The sequence below is a fragment of the Colobus angolensis genome, unplaced genomic scaffold (genome assembly GCF_000951035.1).
Source record: "Colobus angolensis palliatus isolate OR3802 unplaced genomic scaffold, Cang.pa_1.0 Scaffold7, whole genome shotgun sequence".
Classification (NCBI taxonomy): Eukaryota; Metazoa; Chordata; class Mammalia; order Primates; family Cercopithecidae; genus Colobus; species Colobus angolensis.
In genome coordinates this window covers 12312895-12333953 of record NW_012120709.1, presented here as the reverse complement: position 1 = coordinate 12333953, position 21059 = coordinate 12312895, and the positions used below count along the sequence as shown (strand labels likewise).

The window sequence follows — 21059 nt, the reverse complement described above, 5'->3', positions numbered from 1 at the left end:
AACTACTTTAAAGTTCATATGGAACCAAAAAAGAGCCCACATTGCCAAGAAATCCCTAAGTCGTAAGAACAAAGCTGGAGGCATCACGCTACCTACTTCAAACTATACTACAAGGCTACAGTAACTAAAACAGCATGGTCCTGGTACCAAAACAGAGATATGGAGAAATGGAACAGAACAGACCCCTCAGAAATGATACCACACATCTACAACCATCTGTTCTTTGACAAAGCTGACAAAAACAAGAAATGGGGAAAGGATTCCCTATTTAATAAATGGAGCTGGGAAAACTGGCTAGTCATATGTAGAAAGCTGAAACTGGATCCTTTCCTTACACCCTATACAAAAATTAATTCAAGATGGATTAAAGATTTAAATGTTAGACCTAAAACCATAAAAACCCTAGAAGAAAACCTAGGCAATACCATTCAGAACATAGGCATGGGCAAGGACTTCATGTCTACAACACCAAAAGCAATGGCAACAAAAGCCAAAATTGACAAATGGGATATAATTAAACTAAAGAGCTTCTGTACAGCAAAATAAATTACCATCAGAGTGAACAGGCAACCTAGAGAATGGGAGAAAATTTTTACAATCTACCCATCTGACAAGGGGCTAATATCCAGAATCTACAAAGAACTTAAACAAATTTACAAGAAAAAAATCAAACAACCCCATCAAAAAGTGGGCTAAGGATATGAACAGACCCTGCTGAAAAGAAGACATTTATGCAGCCAACAGAGACATGTAAAAATGCTCATCGTCACTGGCCATCAGAGAAATGCAAATCAAAACCACAATGAGATACCATCTCATACCAGTTAGAATGGTGATTATTACAAAGTCAGGAAATAACAGGTGCTAGAGACGATGTGGAGAAATAGGAACACTTTTACACTGTTGATAAGACTGTAAACTAGTTCAACCACTGTGGAAGACAGTGTGGCGATTCTTCAAGGATCTAAAACTAGAAATACCATTTGACCCAGTCATCCCATTACTGGGTATATACCCAAAGGATTATAAATCATGCCGCTAAAAAGACACATGCACACGTATGTTTATTGCGGCACTATTCACAATAGCAAAGACTTGGAACCAACCCAAATGTCCATCAATGATAGACTGGATTAAGAAAATGTGGTACATATATACCATGGAATACTATGTAGCCATAAAAAAGGATGAATTCATGTCCTTTGTAGGGATATGGATGAAGCTGTAAACCATCATTCTGAGCAAACTATCGCAAGGACAGAAAACCAAACACCGCATGTTCTCACTCATAGGTGGGAAGTGAACAATGAGAACACTTGGATGCAGGATGGGGATCATCACACACTGGGGCCTGTTATGGAGTCCGGGAGGGAGGAGGGACGGCATTAGGAGATATACCTAATGTAAATGATAGCTAATGGGTGCAGCACACTAACATGGCACGTGTATACATATGTAAGAAACCTGCACGTTGTGCACATGTACCCTAGAACTTAAAGTGTAATAATAATAATAAAAAAGAGCTTCTGCACAGCAAAAGAAACTATCATCAGAGTGAACAGGCAATCTACAGAATGGAAGAGAATTTTTGCAATCTACCCATCTGACAAAGGTCTAATATCCAGAATTTACAAGGAACTTAAACAAATTTACAAGAGAAAAACAAACAACCCCATCAAACATTGGGCAAAGGACATGAACAGATGTCAAAAGAAGACATTTACACGGCTAATAAACATATGAAAAAACCCTCAAGATCACTGATCATTAGAGAAATGCAAATCAAACCCACAATGAGATACCACCATCTCACACCAGTCAGAATGGTGATTTTTAAAAAGTCTGGAAACAATAGATGCTGGCAAGGCTGTGGAGAAATAGGAATGCTTTTACACTGTTGGTGGGAATTTAAATTAGTTTAACCATTGTGGAAGACAGTATGGTGATTCTTGAAGGATCTAGAACCAGAAATACCATGACCCAGCAATCCCATTACTGGGTATACACCCAAAGGAATATAAATCATTTTACTATAAAGACACATGCATACATATGTTTATTGCAGCACTATTTACAATAGCAAAGACATGGAACCAACCCAAATGCCCATCAAAGATAGACTGGATAAAGAAAATGTGGTACATATCTACCACGGAATACTATGCAGCCATGAAAAGGAATGAGATTATGTCCTTTGCAGGGACATTGATGAAGCTGGAAGCCATCATCCTCAGCAAACTAACACAGGAACAGAAAACAAAACCCCGCATGTTGTCACTCATAAGTGGGAGTTGAACACTGAGGACACATGGACACAGAGAGGGGAACAATACACACCAGGGCCTGTTGGGGGGTTGGGGGTGAGGGGAGGGAACTTAGAGGATGGGTCAACAGGTGCAGCAAACCATCATGGCACATGTATACCTATGTAACAAACCTGCTTATTCTGCAAATGTATCCCATTTTTTAAAGAAGATTTTTTTTCAAAAGAATTAAAAACCAAAAAGAAAATAATTTGGCTTTATACAACAAAAGCTTTAAAACAATTCTCACCCTTAATTAAATAATTCCCCTTTCAGCAATCAATCCTAAGAAATTAAAGGTGCTGCCAAAATGACTTATGATAAATCTCATTATATACATACATATAACGTTTTATATATATATATATATAGCAAAACATTGAAAGCAATATACATATCTAAAAGAAGGGAGGATATATAGCAAAACATTAAAAACAATATACATATCCAAAAGAAGGGAGGATATATAGCAAAACATTGAAAGCAATATACATATCTAAAAGAAGGGAAGATTAAGGAGATTTTGGTTTACACAAGTGGTCTCAAGTTTGACTTGAGTATAATAACTGCCTATTGCAAATACTGATGCTCAGACCTAACCCCACTGTATCAGGTTTTTCTAGATTGGGGTACCATATGTTACAAAGCTTCTGGGGTGATTGTATTGATAAGTAGGAATGATCCATATGATGTGTGATAACCATTAAAAAAATTTCAATGGCAAGAGAAAGTGCTTATAGTATAATGTTAAGTGGAAAAAGAAACAAGTTTGTATTCATTTTGATCTTAGTCTGAGAATAAACTATACATTTATATATAAGTATATGTATATATAATGTTGATTGTTGAAAAGAATATGGAAGAAAATACAACAAATCACAATCTCTGGGTGTAAGATTATGATGAACTTAAATTGCATTTGTTCTTTATGCCTCCCCACACACCCACAATTTTCTGGGCAGTGGGAAGTGATACTGTATTAATTAGTAAAAAACAAACAAAGCTTTCAGTTATTTTGTAAGTAATACCTAATGGAATTGTTTTATTCAAGCCAAAAAAAAATACTCTATTTTGGATTAAATAAAATTTGAGGTATAAATTAGGTGTTTTCTTAAAGTTCTTAGAAAAACATTTATTGTTCCTGATTATGTGGTTTGCTTTGGTTCAGTTGGTTTTGTCCCTCTAGTCACAGGCTGGAGGACATGTGATGTATTTGACTTCTATAAGGGCTCTACTTTATTTGATGGGAACAGGTCAAGCAGAGAAGTATGAGTAATGCATCAATTAGCAGACATACCCCATCGAATAGGAGCTACAGGAGGTTAATAGAACTCTTAGGGACCTAGGGAGAAGACTTGCTGTTTCACACATATTTATATAGACAAGGTGAGTCTTTTCCCTTAGGCTGAATTAAATGAATGTGACTGAATAGGCTTGAGTCCTGCTTAGTGGGCTATTTACAAAAAAAGAAAAAGCTTATATCTCTGTTTTCAGAAAAAGAGATTTATGGCTAGCAACTATGTTCTTTCTCTAACAAGTATTAGAGACCCTAAGAAAAAGTCTTTTTGTGGATTTGTTTGTAGGACTTAAAAAAATACGATTTATTTTTATATTCTATCATGCTACATATTTATTTTATACCTTTCTTGAAATCAAACTAAAATTCCAGATTGGAAAACTCATTTGATTTAAGCTTCGTGAGCAGCAAATGTGTGTGTTTGTTGTGTGTGTGTGTGTGTGTGTGTATGTATATACATATATAGGTGCTATAGTTTTCCCAGAACCATGCTAATAAGAAAATAGTAATTTCATGAAATATGAATAACCAACTCTACATAGACTATTCATTCTGTTATTAAATGATAGCTGCATTGTCAGTATTTTCACAAAAATTCTATGCATATTCCATATAACAAGATGAAATACGTAGAGAGAAGCAAATATCACATAGGATTTACTTTTGAAGTTGAATTAATGATGTCCTCCAAATAAAGGTGAATGGAGCAAGTTTGCAAAAAAGCTGAGAATTTACAACAAACCCCATAACTCTGTGTAAAGTCAATTAATGACCTACTGAGAACAAATGACTATTTTATTAATCAAGAAAACACAAAAAGTAAGTAAGAATCAATAGGCTGTCAAATGATGAAGAGTTAAGAACTAAATATGTCTAATTTTAAGGAAAGGCTTTTGCAGTCACAATTCTACCCTTTATCAACTATTTAGGCCTCGAAGAGTAGCCAGTTTTCAGCATTATCAATGCTCCACTAAGTTTTCAATTTAACTTGTAGCTGTGCTATTACTTTTCTTCCCAAATTATTTCTTCCAGTAGACAAGCACAAGGCTCTTTTTGCTTCATTGGATTTGTGCACTCATTTCCAAAGGCAGAATTTGGGCTAGATTGCTCTACATATATATGCAAAAAGTTTTTAGAAAAGATATTGAGTTTTTACTCCAGTTTGCCTATGCAATGACAAGTAAGATTTGCATTAAATGGTACTATTGATCAGGAATTTAATATTAAAATAAGGAGAGAAAAAATTTTGTAAGTGGAAAGACAATTCAGACCCAGCATGATTTGCAATGAGCACTTGAAAACTACTTTGATAAGGAAGGATTTAGTGTCTTTGCTTTGAGTTTTGGATGACATATATATATAATTAAGTTAGTGTGGAAACCTTTGTATTTCATATTCCAAGTTGAGTCAAGGAGAGCTGAACATGTTAAACAGATACTTGTCTGGCTTCCAGCAATTGTCTATAAATTGCATGTTCATTGGAATTTGCACGATTAATTTCTAGTTGAGACATGGGTCTGAGGAATGTGATTCTTTGAAGGAGCTTTGTGATTTTTGTGAGGCTGTCTCCCAGTAACTCAGCCAGAGCATTAGCTAGGGATTGTGATCAATGAAAATTTTAATTATATTTTTAGTGTTGAGTATTTTTTAGGTAATATTTACAAATATTTCACGAAGCTTAGCTTCTTGATTTTGTCAATTTTAGGTCACAGAGTAGAATTTTCTTACTTACTTTGGGTCATGGATCTCTTTTGGAATTCCATGAAACTACAAATACTTTCTCAGGAAGAGATGCACAAACTTACAAAACCCCAGACTGATATATAATTTCAGGGGTTCACAGACCTTGGAAGGGCAACTTGAACACAGATTAAAAAGATATCTATTCTAAATTTGAATAACATTTATTTTAAAAATAGTTAGTGATGACTTCCAAGTCTGTCTATTAAAGGTAAGAGAAATAAAAACATTTCTGTGACACCCGGTGGCTCAGAATTTTAATAGAGCAGAGGTTTTAAGACTAATTTATTGAGAAAGGATTTCCAAGGTACTAGCCTCAATCTATGATCGTTGTACAACTACATCATATGCAGAACATTTTCATTTTTTATTATTTTTATGTTTTGAGACAGGGTCTCACTCTGTTGCCCAGGCTGGAGTGAAGTGGCATGATTATGGCTCACTGCAGCCTTGACCTCCCCAGGCTCAGGTGATCCTCCCACCTCAGCCTCCTAAGTAGCTAAGATTGACTGCAAGTGCACACCACCATACCCAGCTAGCTTTTGTATGTTTTGTAGAAATGTGGTTTTGCCATGTTGCCCATGCTGGTCTTGAACTCCTGGGCTGAAGCAATCCACTTGCCTGGGATTACAGGCATGAGCCACCACACCCACTCCCATTTTTAAATACTGAATGTGAAACCAATAAAAATTTTAAAAAAACTGTGGAAAGATGCTTTTAGTTATATGATATTGAGAAAATATCAACTATTCATATTTCATACCACAAATTTTATTTATTTGTGGTGGCCTTAGGGTGCTGTTTGAGACTATACTCAGTAAAGTCCCTACCTCAGGCCACTCCCTTGTTATTATCACTGTGCTCAAATTATACATATGAGAGTTTTGTTTCAAATGAGACCAGGGCTAGCTAATGAAGTGCTTCAAGTTATCTCTGAATAGCATTCATTTTTCAAGTTGTGGTTATTATTATTCTAAAGTAAATTTACTTTAAAGTAAGTAAAATACAATTTTAAAATGTAGGAACTGGTCTCTGCTACATAAACAGCATGTGAACTGTTCAACAGTACTGTGTCTTTCATGCAGATGCCCTGCCTGGACCATGATTTGCTGTGTGGACTCCCCCACTGTCTCCGACTCTTGATTTCTTCATCTCCTTATGTGATTTCCAGAATTCCATTCCATGGTCCACAGATCATCTTTACTTTTCCCATCCTTTGCTGACTCCTAAAAAACTTCATCAACTGCTTTAAAGACTTAGAATCCCAGAATTTTTGAATCAAAACGTAGGTAAGAGGTTATGCCGAACCTTCTCATTAGGTCCCAGGAAGCAGACCCTGGGGCCTAATGAAAATTAGGTGACTTGTCCATCAAAGCCCAGCTGGGGTGCAGGTCTTCTGCCTTCTGGTCCAGTGCTCTTCCTACAGTACCAGGATACCTTTTATTTCCTATCATGACTCTTCCCTGTGTAGCTAAACTATATTCATCCTTCTATGGCTCTCTGTGGGAAATTTTCTTTTTCCTGAGAAGTTTGTCAGGCTTGGTAGAGTCTATGCCTGATTAAGTTTTGGAAGCCATTGTAAGATGGCAATTTCAATCCTCTCAGGCTAAATACTCCTTGAGCTGAGAAAAAAATTGAAAGGCAGATGGTCTTGTCAACTGAACAGATACATCCTAAATATCCAAGAAGGAAGGGTAGCAGATAATTTTCTTTGAAAAGCATTACCAGTAATCTATATGAAATGACTTGATTTAACTACATGGTAGGATTTTCTTCCAAAGATAAAATGTCTTTTTTTTCCACACATACAAAGTTCTTATTGATTTAAGTTCTAATCTTTTGAGATATGTAATCTTGGGTCCCAAGAACAGTACCATATAGAAGCTTCAGTATCATAGCTTAGGAGATTCTACACAGAAGAAATAGAATTATAAAAATGAATGCCAAAATAACAAGGCCCAACCACAAAAACTCAGTCTCATCTTTGAATTTTCATTTCCCTTCCTTTCCTCTAGCCAATTATCCATTAAGAACTGTTTTTATGACAAGTGACTCTCACATTTATATTTTCATTTGTATTCAACTGGCATCACTTTAGTTGAAGGCTTTATCACCCAAGACCAGATCCACTGGCTTTCTCAATCCATCCTCTGCTACCCAGAGTCAGAATAACTTTGCTTCTCTGGTTGTTTAGAATGCCTTATCAAAAATCTTCAGGAATTCATGATTGCCTCCAAGATACTATTCTAACTTTTCTGACATTCAAGGTTTCTCAACGATTTAGCTTACATACACTTTTAAATGATAACTGTATTATATTTTATTTAGCCAGACACTGTGTGAAGTTCTTATTATTCTCACTGAATCTTTACAACAATCCCATATGGTAGGATTACATCTCCATTTTACAGATGAGGATAGTGAGGCCTAAAGTTGATTGGCTAGTAAGTGGCAAAAGTGAAACAGGAAGCTGGATTTCTAACACAGAAGTCAAGTCTCTTAATCAAACTAATCCTCCAAGTCGATTCTCTCTGCCTTCAGCCAGGTTAGTTTTCTTATTGTTCTAACTATATTTTATTCAGAATTGACTCCAAACTCAGAACATTCACCAGGAATTCCTTTTTCCCCTTCTCTTAGTCTTTCTGAATTTCTTGACATTTTCCAGTAATCACTCACTGACTTATGTATTCATTTGCTAATAGTTATAAACTAATACATCTGAGTCTTCTTTATGAGATGTTTCCCAGATACTGCAGATGCTGTTTATCTCTTTCTTCTTTAAATGATAAGATCTAGTATTTCAGTACTCACATTAGCTTTGAGTCATACATTACTTTATAACATGATCTGTGTAAATCTTTTCTTTCTCTTGGAGGGTAACAACTGTGTCTTAGGGTACTTTATACTATTTTCAGTCCTAATACAGGGCAATAATTATAGTTGTTATGCAATAACTACAGAAGAAGCGATATAACCTCATGTGCTATTTTGCAAGCAACCCATTCAAATAAAAGAATAGTGTTCTGGGCAATGAAAGGGAATCCTTCAACTGTGGCAACTAATGAATTTTGGGAAGTCCTGATATGAAGTGTGTTTTAAAACAAAACACTTCAAAACTGTCTATTAAATGTTGGCAAGTGGACATAAAAATATTATTGACACTAGCTATCTTTATGAATAATGGCTGACAATTTGGTCCACTGTATAAACAAAATAATCTTAGAAGATATTTCAATGAGATTATAGATAGCTAAAATAAACTGGTCGCCAATTCACTTTATGCAGCCAGACAAGAGAGGAACACTAAATGATAAAATCAAATGCAACTTTGTTGCTAATATCAAGGGAAATGCGATACTCCTAACTAAACTTCAAGATAAAACTTGTCCATAATGGATTTTTATAAAGCAATTCTATTCAAGTTTAGCCAAGAAAACACATCACCTTTAGAAAATTATTCTGTTGGCTGGGCACGGTGGCTCATGCCTGTAATCCCAGCAATTAGGGAGGCCAAGGCGGGCGGATCACGAGGTCAAGAGATCGAGACCATCCTGGCCAATATGGGGACATCCTGTCTCTACTAAAAATACAAAAAATTAGCTCGGCATGGTGGCAGACACCTGTAGTCCCAGCTACTCAGGGGGCTGAGGCAGGAGAATTGCTTGCACCTGGGATGCGGAGGTTGCAGTGAGCCAAGATCACGTCACTGCACTCCTGCCTAGCGACAAAGCAAGACTCCATCTCCAAAAAAAAAAAAAAAAAAGAAAGGAAGAAAATTATTCTGTTACTAAATTTGCTTCTTAGAATAACATGATTTATCTTTATTTTAAAAACTAAAAATTACATTTATTACCAACAGATATTAAGTGTCAACTCTGGTTTAAGATTTATTTCACTGCATATTTTAATATGTATTTAACTCACTAAATGAATCTATTTAAACTTCACATACAAAGACTATAAGTTTTCCATTAAATTCTTGAGAGTGAAAATTTAAAAATAAAAAGTTCATACTTTCTTCTTTCATTTAAGATTTCAGGTTCCTTAGCCAGAGGCCAGCATTTGGATATTGCTCTTATCACTTAAAATGTGTTTTAATTGATCTTGCTTCACCTATCAGAGCTTTTGGCCTGGATTTTGTTTAGGCTGGAGAGCAACACAAATTAGAGAAGAAACTTTAGTAAAAACAGTGCTGCTTATAGAAATAGGGATTACAAACTAAGAGTACTTCTTACAGAAACAGAGATTACAAGCTAATGAAAGGAAGCTGAGCTTTTTCTTCAAAGTTCAGATACATGGGGACTCACATCTATGGGAATATGTAGCTTTTCTGTTACTCTCTGAAAACAGTTGAAGCTTAAGGATTCTAAATCCATGAGTCTTTAAATATTTTAAGTTTATGAGATTCTAAGTGAAGATACAAAGCAGCTTATTTTGAAAGCAACAGGGCTCATAGTCATATTTCAAAATAGAAATATATTCTAATGCCAGTTTTTTAAACAACTCAAATTTCAAAATGTGACAAAAAGTTTAAATTCTTAAAATAGTCTCACCTACATTTGCTTCTATTGGTGTTAATACTAGAACATATTACACATATTACATGGTCGTTCAGTTATTTGCTACTTGTCAGAAGTTGGGTATCTTAAGCTATTAGTTTGGACACTTTCATGAACTATTTTAAATATACTTAATAAATTGAGTGAAAGGACTATAAATCAATGCTTTTCACTTTACTAAGCAACAAAACAGAAAAATGGTGCTTTCATTTCAATGTTCTGCTATCCAAAAGAACTAAGTCACTGTAGAACTACCACCAATTGTTTCCCTGAGTGAGATTTCTATGAAGTATTTTATAAGAATTCAAAGTACAACAAATCTTCCTGATGTAACAAATGTCCATGTAAACATCAAATTCTAACATATAAAGAGTTCACTGACAATGTTGTGACAATTTCCTTCTTTTGTGTGACTGCTTCAGTGGAGAGTCCGTGTGTCTGCATCTTAAAATTCAGGATGAATAAATTAAGAATAAATAATGTGATTCAACTATATCCTGTACTTTTCATTAAAGAAGTCAGTGAGTGAGAAAGTCAAAATTAGGTTTTATCAGACAATCAGTCAACAAAATATGCCATGTTCTAAAAGTTTAATGCTTAAGTTTCTGGATTTGATAACCATTATAATATACATATCTACATAAGTAGATATTATGTTTTGATGTTAACGTGAATTTCTTATTTTGTATGTGTCTTTTCATGTAAGTTCCTAGTCACATAGCCAGTATTGTTCCTGCTCAGAAAACAATAGCCTCTAACAAAAACATATCCTTTGGAAAGGATTTTCTTTCATTACATGCTCTAACATGTAAGGATATGCAAGGCTTCTAAACACATTTGTAGCAAAATGGTAGACCTGTATTGCTGAAAGATGATGACTCTTTATTTTTTGCAACAAACTGCCTGAATTCTCATTTTTTTGGTACATTTTTTTTTCTCCTTTGCTAAAAATTTCTTCTTCTTGAGCCCCAAGTGTCTCTGTTACCTGATCTTAAAACTTTCCTAAAATCTACTTGAATCATACAAGATCTAGCTTCTTTGGTGGAAAATGATAACAAATAATTATTGCTGAATAGGATCTAGAAGCTGGGGCCTTTCATAATCCATATGGTCTATTTTTCTTTTTCCATCTCAACTTCTAGATGTTTTTATTTATTTTTTAATTTAACTTTTTTTTTTTTTTTTTTGAGACAGGGTCTGGCTGTGTCACCCAGGCTGGAGTGCAGTGGCATGATCACGACTCACTGAAACCTCTACCTCCCAGGCTCAAGCAGTCCTCCCTCCTGGGTAGCTAGGACAACAGGCATGCACCATCAAGCCAAGCTAATATTTTTCTATTTTTTTTGTAGAGACGGGGTTTTGCCACGTTGCCTAGGCCGGTCTCAATCTCCTGGGCTCAAGAAATCCACCTGCCTTGGCCTCTCAAAGTGCTGGGATTACAGGTGTGAGCCACTGTACCACCCCTTTCAATTCTCTCACTTGTTTCTCCTCTTGGTTTTGCTCTATGGAAAAACCAATTTGAAGAGAATACCAAAGTCAGGAAATATTAATGATTTCTATGGACAACCACACAAAAAGTGAGAGGTTATAGTGAAAACCATTAAAATAAATATACAAGAGGTCTGGGAAGAGGGTGTATAAGCATGGAGAGAGGCTGCTAAATAAAATATTTCCTCCCTTTCCTCCTATTTTTCTAACCACAGTTTTCCTATGGCACCTTAAAAATCTCATTAAGTTTGTATAGCTTCAACCCAAAAGTCCAGACTGATCATATTTCCAAATATATATCATTAAAATCATATTAGTGATTAATTTTATTAGTTTTGTCTTAATAATGATATATTTCTGTATAAAAATGCTTTGGATTTTAGTTTTGATATTTTTGTGACCACTATGGTTTGACTGATAGTAACTACATATATTCTCCAAATAGAGAAATTAACAGCTGATAAAAATTTTCTAAGGCCTATGCAAGTATCTAAGCCTTAATGGAAGACAGGTACTAATATTTAATGATGACAGAAAACAAATGCATTACCATATGACTGATACGACTTTTGTGAAAGTTTCTATTTTTTCCTGCTATACCATTTGCAAGTGAATGTTCAAATGACTATTATGCACAAGTGGCAAGCTGGTTTCCTTATGCTGGTGGGTTAAAAAATATAAATGTATAAAGAAAAAGGGATTAAAAAACAGGTGGGGGAGGGGTTTCCTTCAAATGGATGGAAGCCATTCTTTTGAAAGAAAACTCCCCTCTTACCTTAGTCCCGGAGCTGGTTAGTTCTCCTCTGTCCTCCTCCTAGGGGAGAAATACCCAAAGTTAAACAAAAATAGAACATGGTCTTGTATTAAAGTCAAGTTCAGTTCTGGTCAACCCTTTCCTCAGGTCTCACAAGACACTATCAAATGTCTGATATACTGGGGCTTTCACTGAATTGAATTTAAAACCCATTTTAGGAATTAAGCCAAAGGGGAATGAACATTATCTGTGTAAGAGGAAAAAAATATTGTCTGCCCTTCGGTCTGTCTTGCCAGAGAGCTCGAAGACCTTGAAATTGTCTTAGAGTAGAAGTTCACAGAAGGGCATTGCATGGGTAATTTTTGTCAGCTAGAGTGAATAATGGAGGGTGCATCATGGTGAGCACCTGGAGTTTCTTAGGAAGAAGGGGTATGCTGGGGTGTTCTCAGCTCATCTCCCTGACCTTCTTTTGTCTTTTGAGAGTAAAATGATAGTGCTACAAGCAGCACCATGCTTGAAGCAATACTAAATCTGATATGAACAATAATTATTGTGAAAATAAAAAAAGAATTGAACAGTCATTAGATGGGAGAGCTGGAAAAACATCTGGGAAATGGATATTATCCGACACTATGTGCTTGTATTTTTTCACAGTGGGAAATGGCAGGATGAATAAAGATGGGATTTTTTTTTTTTCTTAATTTGTCTCTAAGTAGGATTCCGTGACTTTGGAGAGAAACAAGGCAACATAGTGAGAGGCTCATGGGCTTGGGACCTAGACAGTAATGGGCTCCAGTTCTACTTCTGTCACTCATCAGCTATTTAACCTGAGTTGCAGCAGCAGCATCTGTCCAGATGAAGATAAAAGCAACAACTACACAACTACAAGGAGTTAGGGGGATCAAGTTCCAGTATACATGGGTGTGGTACATAGTCGTTATTAAATTTTTATTTCCTTTTTATTGTTTTCATTTATGTAGTCTCTGATATGGTGTTTTCTTATTTGAATTACTTTATCTCTGTTGAGGCTACTGTCTGATTAACAGAGCTTAGAATCAGGTCCTAGTTACCCTTTGGCATAATTTCAGAGATGATGGGTGACTGGCTCCCATAAAAAACAAATACCAGACAATTGATTGAATTCTGTGAGACATGAAGGAGAGTGGAGACCAAGAATGAGCCTGAACCCATACAAGATCATGTGCTATTGTTATTTAACTTTGGGTAACTTATTAAAATTCTTCATCAAGTAAAATGACATCAGGTGAGATAATGGATGTACTTTGGAACCTCAGTTTGTCAAAGTATATTCCAGAGACATAAAAATGAGGGATGTTGTAATCATTACTCTAACAGCCATTATGAAAATGTGCAGGGAAAAAACACTTTATAGTAGATTCTATGTTGTACAATGATATCTTGTCTCCATCTACTACTATTACCATTTATTTAGTGTTAGATGTATCCTGTGAACTTTAATCGTCTTAAAGTTTCATGATATAAATATGGCATGATGTAATTCCTCTAACTATAATATATGTGGGTTCCTTTGTGTTCTTCCTTGGTAATCTAACTTCATTCATTGTTTTTAATAAATATTCTAAAAACGGCTATTTTGACAAACCAGCCCTTTTATCTATGAAACACTATAAATTCCTATATATATATAGAGAGAGAGAGAGAGAGAAAAAAAAAGAGAGAGAGAGAGAGAGGAATTTCCTATTTTTCTGAAACAAATACCTGCAGAGATGGTAAAGCTGTGCTTAAAATGGGGGGAAAAAGTAAATTGTATTGTATGAAACACCTATTTCATCCATGGTAGTCACTTATGTGACAGAGTTTTGAAGATGGTATCTTTATATTTAGAAATGATCTGGGAATCTATGAATAAGAATAACTATAGGTATACTGCCTGGATTGGGTAAAATTACAGTGGCTGTGAAGTCTTCATGCTTCAGGGCATAAAGTGATTGCTATTTGTGATGAGGAGAAAAATGAAAAAAAAATTAGGTAGTGCTGAAGTTGTTAGGGTTATTATGATGCCCTTAGTAATCACCTTCTCAGGTATTTCATATTGAAACACCACAGGCTACCACATTATGTGGATCAATTTTTAAAATCATATCTAGATATGGAAATAGAAGTTTTGTTCTAAAAAATTCAAAACAAGTCCTTTTATAGGCCTGTGCTTCACTTTTGCTGTTTTATTCCCCCTTTTATATAATCCAATGAATTTTGTCAAATTTGTACCGTGCCAAACATTTGATGTCAGCATACAATTTTGAATGTCTGTTTTAACAGGCATTTAAGACCTGCATTTATTTCTAGCTATGCTGGTTCTTACAGAGGAGTGCTTTCCTTAAGTAGTTTTCCATTTCACAACGAAGACAGGCTGCAATAAAAGCAGCTATTTACTAAAGAAGTGACTTACTTAAATTCCAAAACAGCTGAGCTTTTATAGAAGTTCTGAGAGTGAATTTTTTCTCAGTCTTATTAAGTGTCTGCAACTTCAAAGAGGTATGAGAATTTTGTTGTTTTCCTTAAGAGGACTTAGGGTAATACTCAGAATTTCAGACTCTCAAAGTGGGAAGGAAATAGAGATGTCACATCATTGTTTCCCATCCAAGAGATGTGAAAATCTCCTCTACTTTTACTTGAACAAGTCGGACGTCAGGGATCATAAGCCAATTTCCCCACATTTTTGGGAAGCAGTTTTAATTGTAAAATTTTTATGTTGACCTGAAAGGTACATAATTTTTTCAACTCAACAAGAGTTTATCTGGTTTTTAAAATAAGCTAAAATTTATGGAAGTTGAGCTCTATGTGGATATTTTCACTATGCCTTGAATTTATGTGTTGCTAAAACTGCAGCATGAAAGCGTCACAAAAACCGTTTAGTAAATTTTCAGAGTGAATCTATGTTTATACTAAAATGTCCTTTTTTGTTCTTTTCTCCTAAGAGCACCGGAGATTGTCAGAAGATCTCATTTCTAGTCTTAGCTGTAGGACTGTGGGCAAGTCATGTAAGTCTATTATATAGTGCCTTCCTCTATAATAAAACGACATCGTAAGAGGGTTTAACACAGCAAGTGAAAATATATATGTATGTGGAAGTGGTTCAAAAACTATAATGCTGAACTGTACTATTATTGTTTCACTTAAATATGCTGCTTTGTAATTTTTGGTGTTTATATGAGCTAAATTTAAGCATAATCTTTTAAAAGTGGACAATTTGGAAAGAAAATCAAATGACATATTTAACTAATTCTATGGCTTATACAATATTATTACTGTATCACTTAGTAGAAAGCAACTCTTTTTTTTTTTTTTTTTTTTTAGTCCTATGCCCTTTTTCCTCTGGGAGACAATCTGACATCAACTTTTCCTGGATCCTATTCAATTCTATTTACCTCTGACTAGCTTCAAATATAAGCCAAAGGTTAGGGGACTGTCTTAGGACTCTCGATACATGGTTTCATTTTAAAGTTACTCATACTTTTTCAGAAAAAAATTTACTTTTTATGCTAAAGGCACTAGCAATGCAAAATAGCTATACTTGCTGATAATGCTCGTATGATTTTTTTTTGTGTGTGTGTGTGGTTCTAGTTGCAAATGTCTGAAAAGATGAGAATTTAGGGACTAGGACTGATGATGTCTTTTCTTAGTTACTAATAGGATTTTGGCCTGTTACTATTTCAGAAAGAAATATTCAGAAGCCGCATATCTATCAGGAACAAATACAAAACAATCACTCTTCTACAATAGCAGAGGCCCTGTTGGTAGCTTTTGCCAGTTTTTATATAGGCCTCTGTGTAGGGAAGCAACAATAGAAAGGGGGCTATATACTCTCATATTGCCTTTGAAAGTGGGAAGCTGTTTGTGTCACATTTGTTTGATTGACTGCAATTGAATTCTTATTCTGGCTAACTCCCAAATATTTAGCACTTAAAGAAAACTGATTGAATTTTTAATATTTCTGTAAAAACTTATCTGTGGGTCAACTTCTTCATTGAGTACCCCAGAATTTAAAAAAAAATAAAGAAAGCTCAGTAAAATCTAGTTTACTTCAAGAGGATATAATATGACTTTGTGTGGTTGATGGTATTTAAAATGATAGTTTTCTGTAACACTTCAATATTGTGTACGTTGAAAGGTGGAGTTAGATACTAGGGATGTTGTTGTGCCTTTAAATTTTCTTTGTTTTTGAATTGTGTGATGTTAAAGGTATATATTAAAATGGCTTCGCAAACTTTTTCAAAGTATATTTCATTCTGTGGACATCTGTTAACAAATATTTTTAGATTTTCATAAAGTATGAAATTTGTCCATTTAAAAGAAACCACATTCAATCATAAAAAAAGACTTTTTGGATGCTAGGGAGGATAAACAATATTTTCACAATATTTCTAACTTCTGTTAATATAAAAATTATTTACAAAATCTTCTCATAACCAACATAATGCCTGTTTCTGAGAAGGCTCAGGACTAGGGTTAGATTTTTTGAAGAGCTGAATGGCAATTTTCAATTCAGATGTTGTCAGGTGGTGTATGATACTGTATATTTGTGTCAAATATCTCAGATGTATGTTATTTCATTTAGAAACAGAGTTAAATGATTATTTTGGAGAGGAACAAACATTAAAATAAATGAGCTACAGTTTTTAATTTTTAGTGAAATTAAAATGGAATATAATTCTAAACCAGAGTCATTGCTATTCTCCAGCTCATTCTAAATGACTGCCAAACTATTTTATCTTTTTTTTTTATTAAATGAGAATCGTAAACTAGCCCCATCGTGATTGATGCTATCTTTAGAGACAAAAGGAAGCTAATGACACCTAAAGTTGTGGATGAGTGCTTTCCCATATGCTGTGCTGAAACAAAGGAGTACATTTTCAGTTTTGTAGAAAACCATTATTTAGTTATGATGTACTAAGTAAATGTTTATCATTAGCATAAAACTGCATTAAAGCCGCATCATATAGAATTCTTCACTGAAAGGTAGATTATATATCCACAATAAAGTGAGCTATTTTTAGTATTGTATTATAGGCATTTTGGATTTTTATGGTAAACCTGATTACCATAACTCTCTCTAAAGCTCTGTGTTGTGTGCCTGCATGTGTTTGTCTAAAATATTCTCCACATGTCTACCTATTGCAAATATAAAGAGCTATTTCCTCCCTGTATTTTTTTATTTTTATTTTTTTGAGATGGGGTCTTGCTCTGTTGCTCAGGCTGGAGTACAGTGGCGTGATCTTGTGTTGCCCAAGCTGGAGTGTAGTGGCGCGATCTCGGCTCACTGCAACCTCCACCTCCTGGATTCAAGTGATTTTCCTGCCTCAGCCTCCTGAGTAGCTGGGACTACAGGTGTGCCACCACGCCTGGCTAATTTTTGTATTTTTTGTAGAGTCAGGGTTTCACCATGTTGCCCAAGCTGGTCTTGAACTCCTGACCTTAACTGATCCACCCTCCTCGGCCTCCCGAAGTGCTGGGATTACAAGGGTGAGCCACTGTACCTGGCCTCTTCCTCTATTCTTCAGTCCCTCCGTACTCTACCACCAGGCTCTCAGCTAACAGGGCCCTGGGATCATAGGGGGAGGAATCCACTGCAGTGTGATTATAGTGCTTCTCTTCTTGGACTGTTCAGAGTCGTAAGAGTTAATGTAAGAGTTAAGGTCTCTCAGAAGAAGGTAACGGTTCCTCCCTCTGCTCAGCCTGTGCTGAGGCCACCTAGGGTGCCTTCTTCCTGGCACTCTTTCCTTTAGGGACATCAATCTAGAGAATAGAACCTAACACACATGATGTGTGAACGACAACAACAATAGAAATATGTCACTTGACTTCTGCTGCCGTTCTGAAGATAAATTGAGAGCCACTCGTGAACTGAATGTAAGCCACTTTATAGAAGCCATGATCCTATAACCTGAGATCCTATAGTGGAGAGTAATTAATCTGACATATTTTCTTTAATAATTTAGTATAGACAGGGCTGAAGAGTGGCTTTGCTGCCATGGTCAGAATCTATTGTATGCACAGCAGAAACAAAACAATCTCTTTCTTGATGAATTTAAATATGGGTCCAGAGAATGCTTAGAGTGAGGAAATCAAGGCCAATTCAATAGAAAGGGAATAGCACGGAAGCTTCATGCATTCATATCTACTTTGGTTACTTCTTTTTTTTTTTTTTTTTTTTTGAGACAGGGTCTGGCTGTGTCACCCAGGCTGGAGTGCAGTGGCATGATCACGACTCACTGAAACCTCTACCTCCCAGGCTCAAGCAGTCCTCCCTCCTGGGTAGCTAGGACAACAGGCATGCACCATCAAGCCAAGCTAATATTTTTCTATTTTTTTTGTAGAGACGGGGTTTTGCCACGTTGCCTAGGCCGGTCTCAATCTCCTGGGCTCAAGAAATCCACCTGCCTTGGCCTCTCAAAGTGCTGGGATTACAGGTGTGAGCCACTGTACCACCCCTTTCAATTCTCTCACTTGTTTCTCCTCTTGGTTTTGCTCTATGGAAAAACCAATTTGAAGAGAATACCAAAGTCAGGAAATATTAATGATTTCTATGGACAACCACACAAAAAGTGAGAGGTTATAGTGAAAACCATTAAAATAAATATACAAGAGGTCTGGGAAGAGGGTGTATAAGCATGGAGAGAGGCTGCTAAACAAAATATTTCCTCCCTTTCCTCCTATTTTTCTAACCACAGTTTTCCTATGGCACCTTAAAAATCTCATTAAGTTTGTATAGCTTCAACCCAAAAGTCCAGACTGATCATATTTCCAAATATATATCATTAAAATCATATTAGTGATTAATTTTATTAGTTTTGTCTTAATAATGATATATTTCTGTATAAAAATGCTTTGGATTTTAGTTTTGATATTTTTGTGACCACTATGGTTTGACTGATAGTAACTACATATATTCTCCAAATAGAGAAATTAACAGCTGATAAAAATTTTCTAAGGCCTATGCAAGTATCTAAGCCTTAATGGAAGACAGGTACTAATATTTAATGATGACAGAAAACAAATGCATTACCATATGACTGATACGACTTTTGTGAAAGTTTCTATTTTTTCCTGCTATACCATTTGCAAGTGAATGTTCAAATGACTATTATGCACAAGTGGCAAGCTGGTTTCCTTATGCTGGTGGGTTAAAAAATATAAATGTATAAAGAAAAAGGGATTAAAAAACAGGTGGGGGAGGGGTTTCCTTCAAATGGATGGAAGCCATTCTTTTGAAAGAAAACTCCCCTCTTACCTTAGTCCTGGAGCTGGTTAGTTCTCCTCTGTCCTCCTCCTAGGGGAGAAATACCCAAAGTTAAACAAAAATAGAACATGGTCTTGTATTAAAGTCAAGTTCAGTTCTGGTCAACCCTTTCCTCAGGTCTCACAAGACACTATCAAATGTCTGATATACTGGGGCTTTCACTGAATTGAATTTAAAACCCATTTTAGGAATTAAGCCAAAGGGGAATGAACATTATCTGTGTAAGAGGAAAAAAATATTGTCTGCCCTTCGGTCTGTCTTGCCAGAGAGCTCGAAGACCTTGAAATTGTCTTAGAGTAGAAGTTCACAGAAGGGCATTGCATGGGTAATTTTTGTCAGCTAGAGTGAATAATGGAGGGTGCATCATGGTGAGCACCTGGAGTTTCTTAGGAAGAAGGGGTATGCTGGGGTGTTCTCAGCTCATCTCCCTGACCTTCTTTTGTCTTTTGAGAGTAAAATGATAGTGCTACAAGCAGCACCATGCTTGAAGCAATACTAAATCTGATATGAACAATAATTATTGTGAAAATAAAAAAAGAATTGAACAGTCATTAGATGGGAGAGCTGGAAAAACATCTGGGAAATGGATATTATCCGACACTATGTGCTTGTATTTTTTCACAGTGGGAAATGGCAGGATGAATAAAGATGGGATTTTTTTTTTTTCTTAATTTGTCTCTAAGTAGGATTCCGTGACTTTGGAGAGAAACAAGGCAACATAGTGAGAGGCTCATGGGCTTGGGACCTAGACAGTAATGGGCTCCAGTTCTACTTCTGTCACTCATCAGCTATTTAACCTGAGTTGCAGCAGCAGCATCTGTCCAGATGAAGATAAAAGCAACAACTACACAACTACAAGGAGTTAGGGGGATCAAGTTCCAGTATACATGGGTGTGGTACATAGTCGTTATTAAATTTTTATTTCCTTTTTATTGTTTTCATTTATGTAGTCTCTGATATGGTGTTTTCTTATTTGAATTACTTTATCTCTGTTGAGGCTACTGTCTGATTAACAGAGCTTAGAATCAGGTCCTAGTTACCCTTTGGCATAATTTCAGAGATGATGGGTGACTGGCTCCCATAAAAAACAAATACCAGACAATTGATTGAATTCTGTGAGACATGAAGGAGAGTGGAGACCAAGAATGAGCCTGAACCCATACAAGATCATGTGCTATTGTTATTTAACTTTGGGTAACTTATTAAAATTCTTCATCAAGTAAAATGACATCAGGTGAGATAATGGATGTACTTTGGAACCTCAGTTTGTCAAAGTATATTCCAGAGACATAAAAAATGAGGGATGTTGTAATCATTACTCTAACAGCCATTATGAAAATGTGCAGGGAAAAAACACTTTATAGTAGATTCTATGTTGTACAATGATATCTTGTCTCCATCTACTACTATTACCATTTATTTAGTGTTAGATGTATCCTGTGAACTTTAATCGTCTTAAAGTTTCATGATATAAATATGGCATGATGTAATTCCTCTAACTATAATATATGTGGGTTCCTTTGTGTTCTTCCTTGGTAATCTAACTTCATTCATTGTTTTTAATAAATATTCTAAAAACGGCTATTTTGACAAACCAGCCCTTTTATCTATGAAACACTATAAATTCCTATATATA

At 35.5% G+C, this 21059-nt stretch overlaps 1 protein-coding gene across 5 annotated transcripts in view; it reads right to left on the bottom strand.

The window, feature by feature from the left end:
* The window catches only part of GRIA4 (glutamate receptor, ionotropic, AMPA 4), a 371925-nt gene that overhangs the window by 26449 nt on the left and 324417 nt on the right, over positions 1-21059 (bottom strand). The window contains exon 14 of one of the 5 annotated variants that reach the window (XR_001000109.1): positions 19415-19453. The exons of the other annotated variants lie outside the window; for them this stretch is intronic. The gene's annotated coding sequence lies outside the window, so the exon portion shown is untranslated. The remainder of the gene's footprint in view (positions 1-19414; positions 19454-21059) is intronic. 5 annotated transcript variants of the gene reach the window in all.